This window comes from Anser anser, assembly GCF_964211835.1.
Source record: "Anser anser genome assembly, chromosome: 2".
Classification (NCBI taxonomy): Eukaryota; Metazoa; Chordata; class Aves; order Anseriformes; family Anatidae; genus Anser; species Anser anser.
Window position 1 is genome coordinate 18,898,162 of NC_139721.1, and position 5,868 is coordinate 18,904,029.

Sequence of the window (5,868 nt, forward strand, 5' to 3'; positions counted from 1 at the left end):
GAGTATTTACTACAAGTTTTTGTACAAGCATTATATTAGAACTTTTCCCATAATAATCTATTATGCTTTCCCAAATACTTCCAGAAGAAAAAACATGTCACAAATAATTCCTTACTGGGAATTTTTTTCTCCCTATCCTCCCCCCCCCCCCCCAAAAAAAAAAAAATCCTAATAAATTTAAAGTTACTTACACAATAGTCATTTATAATTTATATTTAATTATAACCTTAACTTACAATCTTACAATGCTGTTTTGAAAAATAACTTTAGAATATGCAGATTCTGAAAAAGCTCATTTGCTCCACTGATCCTGAGTAGAAGTATTCTTGAACTCAGGTTTTTCTCCAGATCTCTTGCCTGCTAACAACTTGGCATTGGAAAGCAAAGCTGGTTTCTTTCATGCTCATCTGTCATCACCAATAATAAAGATTTGAGATTGAATTATGCCCTTCTGCACTGATTCCAATACTCTGGGATAAAAAGCTTTACTTACAATTTCCTTTGCCTTGTTTTGTATATTTAAAGTATACTATGTCATACTTACAGACCCAAATTCATTAATTCCTAAGCAATCCAACTAAGCTCACTCAAGTCTTCTGTAAATCCCAGTTCTAGTTCTGCCTTCTAACAGGCCTTCCAAAACTCTCTTGAAAGCAGAGGATTGGACAAACCAGAAACACTGAAGATGAATTTATTATTTTCTTGTTAGCTTCACAAGCAAAATCAGAATTGTGGCAAAAGGGTGGAAAAGATAGGGACACCTTCGTGCAAATGGTTCTTCCCACCCTGCCATTCCTGTGACTTATTACATTCCCTGAACAAAGCAAAGCAACAGACTATGAAGAGGCTCAATGCTACAAGTCATACAAGTTTCCTTGCAATTATAATTCATCTGCCAGTGTATTATGATACATGGTGTATCCTTTAACAGGATGTCAGTCACTAGAGACATCTACATATATTAGAGATTCAACCCATAAGCCTTTTTTCCTGACAGGCATCCTATATTTGCAAGCATAGGAGAAAAAGAACATTTTTCCCTGCAAGTGGAATGTACATATAAATGTCCTCCTGCTTCCTCTGTTCTTCATTACCTTTGTGCAAGAAGAAAACCCAACAGAATAAGCATTCCATCTGCCTGTTTCAGAAAAACTCAAGTCCAGCTGAAACCCAGAGAGAGAATGTCTCAGAACTGACTGGCTTCTATTCAAATATTCACTTGATTCACATTATTAGGTGAATTTTGCAGCACAACAGAGTTCCGTAATTTATTTACTTATTTTTTTTTAATAAGAGAAATACTTCAAAAATATAGAAAACATTACTTGAAAGTTGTGGACAGAACCTAGCACCGCCCATTGGTAAAGCCAAATTAGGTGAGCGTTGCTGCCCTCAGCTTTTTAAGGCGGCCTCCCTACAAAGAGAAAAAAACCCTGCAGTACCAGTTCCACCAGTATAAATGCAGAGTAACTCCACTGAGTTAGTTATCATTCCTGTCTTGGTCCTGCATCTTCAGTCAGCTTCCTTACTAACATTCTTGCACCAGCAAAAGTGTATTGAACAATTGCATAATTTTCACACTATTCTATTTTTGTCTCTTGTATTCCCTTAGTTGTTTTATTTCCAAATACTTTCAATAGCAAGTCAACATATTTGTCTTCTGTTTCATGATGACTCCACAGAATTATGATACAGCTGTTCAGAAATAGTTGACAATAGAGAATTCTTACGTCACATTCTTGACTTTAGATATATTTTCATTTTAACAAACATAAAATAAATAGTTATGGAGAACAGTTCAATAAACAAGTTAAATAAGATTTGAATAATATGCTCTATCCCTGCTGTCAAAAGATGTGCAAGAAGTTAATAGGTTCAATATCCTCTTGATAATAAAAGAGGAAAAATATTTTGCTATGATTACTTAATTCTAGCAATTCAAAGAATGTTGGATTTCACTGTTGTAGTAACAATAAGTTAAATGAGAACCAATTACAAAATTGGAATCTTTTAGACAAAAATTGCTCACTAAGATTTAAGGAATCAAAATAGACAGCCTGAACAAGATACACCCTGGTTAATTTTCTTAAGATATTCTTCTAGGTAATTCTAGCCAAATGGCTTTTATTTCATCACGAAAAACAGAGATTTTAAGCACACTGGTACATTAAGTATCTTAAGTACATTGAGATGAATTTTCGGAAGAGAAATGGTCCACTAGGTCACAGCACTCTGACTTCAAGTCCGGTCTATGCCAAATACGAAAGCTTGCCTAGCTGTTACCATGCCTCACACTGTTCCTCAGTCAGGTGTTTGTACGAGAATTCAAAACAAATCCAAATTTCCAGATCTACAGTTAAAATTAGCTAAAACTGCTTTGCCATGAAAGTGTATTTTAGAATAATTTTCACCAAGGGGGATTTAGCTATTTCACTAGGTGATATGTCTTAAGAACTCAGACTTTTCTTAGAGCAATAGTCCTCACCACAGCGTGTTCCACTTTGTGGTTTTACAACAAACATTTGTCCTGACAGCTCCTCCTGCACAGCATTGTCCCATCTGCTGAAAGGCCCTCCTCAGCCTAATCTTTCCACTGTTTCACTCATGACTGTACTTATTTCTGGCAGACAGTCATCGATAAACTAGGTGCCAGTGCTGCACAGCGCCTTGAATGCAGAGGCTTCTGCATGGCTACAGGCCTTCCATCCGTACCTCCAGGGCCCGTTTTCCACAGGCAGCTCTGCAGCCTTTTTCCTCAGCTGCCGTGCCAGTATTTTCCCGTAATTGTTCTAATGCTGTTGTTCGCTGTTATTCTTGTTACTGCTGCTACTGCAATGGCCTTTCCCTGAAAACCCAGATTCTGCTAGCTGGGCAGGTCCTCACAGCAGGAGACCACCACCAGTGTCACGACCCTTCCTATTACCCATCGTCCTAACCCCTGGCTGCCCTTTTTGGTTTGCGTTAGAGCGTAGGCCCGAACATCACTTAGCAACCTACGAGCCCACAGCACCTGCCCCAAAGCATGCTCCAACCATCACTTATCAGTTGCATAAGCAGGAACAACCAGCAGAGAGTTAGATCAGGTCCTAATGATCACCACATGAAAAATACTACAGGGGGACAGCTTTCACCACTAGCATTGGTGCATGTCATCAGTGATATCATCTAGATATCATTTAAAGGAAATGGTGTCTACAATTACTATGAAAAATATAGGCTTGTATTGTAGATAAAAAGCCATTTCCACAGCTGATGTTCTCGGAAGAGTGTTACTGTATGCAAAACTACCTATACCATAGATTTATATAAAAGTGTCAAAACAGGATCCTGTAAAGAATTGACTTCATTCATCCTGCATAAACACTCTTATCTTACAGGACACCTTCTACTATTGTAATCTTTGAGCTGCTCCAAAGACTGACCTCTAAAAACCAGCCTGTCATAACCTTAAATTGTGCTGCCTTTACATCTCTCCACCAAGACAGGGAGTATGCCACTAACAGTCTGAAGAATGGCTTCCTAAGTGTACCACCTCCTTATTTCTTATTTCTCAGTGACTTTTAAAACAAAACAAGCTGTAAAACTAGCCTGTAATACAACTATATTAACTCTCTGTTCCAACATAAACAGCAACTGTAGCTGTCACAGACATAATCTGTAGTTATATGATTCACTAAGCAAATGATTTATGCCTCTTCCCATAGGAGGGAAAGGTCTTGTATCCTTTTGACAAACCGTGGAGTCATGCTTTACGTGAAGAGATGAGACTTGACTCGCTTGAATGAGCTCAGCTGTGTCCTGATAAAAATCAGTGGAGTGTTCTCATGCAGCAACTTCTCGCATTTATTATGCACAATTTAGAAAAGTTAATTCATGCAGCTTGTTCACAAGTTCAGAATGAGACTGAGCTTTAAAGACGAATCCTATTAACACATTCTTGTTCAATCTTAACAGTTAGATCTCCTTGTCTTTGTTCAACCTCCAGATAGCAACACACAGACTCTTCCTGACAATACATGGAAAACATGACTGATATTTTAAAGGAAAAACAAAAATCAACTCTACAAAAGGCAAAGCTGTAACGTTTTGCACAGCTGAAATTAAATGTATTATTAATCTACCATAACTAAGAAATTAGTGACACATTTCCAGCCTTCAAACAAAAATATACATCTTCAAGATGTCACATTTCAGTTTGAGAAAGTCCTATTAGACTACTGTTAGACTATTAGACTACTATTAGACTTTGTATGCTGCTTACTGGTGGGTGATTCTTCCACCCAACCCCTTTTAAAATAAGAAAACTAAAAAAATGTGGATTAATGTCAGTCACCAACCAAAAGTAAAAAAAATGAAAGATCTGAAAATCAGACGATCTTCTCAAGTTGTCCGTCTTGTTTTTCAAAGCCATCTTCCCATCCCTAAAAGCTGAATTGGGTACAACTCAGTAAAGTACTTTCCAGCATTAAAAACAATCTAGGAAGTCTGTCTTGTGAATGCTAAGAATTCTTTTTGAGGTAGTTTGGCTAACAAAAAATCTGTTCCACTATATAGGAAAGGCACTAGTGACACACTGGATACCAACATCTGTTCCAGCGATGCCAATGAAGATCATGGATTTTGGATCCCAAACGTGCACTGTCCACCCCAACTTCCTAGTGGACTCTAGGAGAAGTACTTATGAGATCCATCCAGCATGACAAGATAGTGTTAGATGGACAATATCTTTCTAGCATTATGCCAAAACCTGATTCAGAAAAAAAAAATAAGTTTTTCTTTTAAAACACAATGCATAGACCTTTATAAACAAATTCAACATACAGCCTCTGCTCTGAATAAGATCACATCAATTCACAAAATTGAATGTTGGGGAGGAAAAAAAAATAAATAAAAAAGAAAACAAACCATCAGAACTTACAATCCCTGCTTCATATGACAGCCACAAAGATACAGTTATGTGCCATACTTCAGATACCCTCTCCCCAGTTTATTGGGTAATTTGAGTGCAGAACTCCAACAACCTGAATCTCCGGCCACTGGGAAATATGACCATATTTTTTTTTTTCAGTGACATTCCCTACAGAGATGCTTTATTCACTACATTTATTTCCTTCCTTTAACTGCATTTCTTCATTTTATTACTGTAAAAAGGAGAATTCACTATCATTGTACCTGATACTTCGATAAAGCCTACATTGTGGAAAACAAAGAGGAGCAACAAAACATGGGCTCTCCAGCTACGACATTTTAACAAATATGTTACAAATCCACATGGATTTTTCTCAACATAAAAAGTTATGACAAGAGGCATGTTACACAATGCTTTTAGAGTAAGAGACAGTTCACAAGAAACTACACTTCAGAAGAAAATTCTTAATTTTTAATTCCTATGAGGAGTGGCTGAGGGAACTGGGGGTGTTCAGTCTGGAGAAGAGAAGGCTCAGGGCAGACCTTATTGCTCTCTACGACTACTTGAAAACAAGCTGCGGGGAGCTGGGGGTCAGCCTCTTCTCGCAGGTAGCTAGTGATAGGACTAGAGGGAATGGCCTCAAGTCGCACCAGGGGAGGTTCAGGTTGGACATGAGGAGACATTTCTTCTCAGAAAGAGCAGTCAGGCACTGGGACGGGTTGCCCAGGGAGGTGGTGGAGTCACCGTCCCTGGGGGTGTTCAAGGTAAGGCTGGATGTGGTGCTTAGGGACATGGTTTGGTGGGTGACGTTGGTGGTATGGGGATGGTTGGACCAGATGATTTTGGAGGTCTCCTCCAAGCCATGACCCTACGGACACCCAACACCCACGACCCAAGAACCAGCCCCCCTCCGCGCATGCGCCCCGGCCACACCGGTCGGGCAATGCCGCGCATGCGCC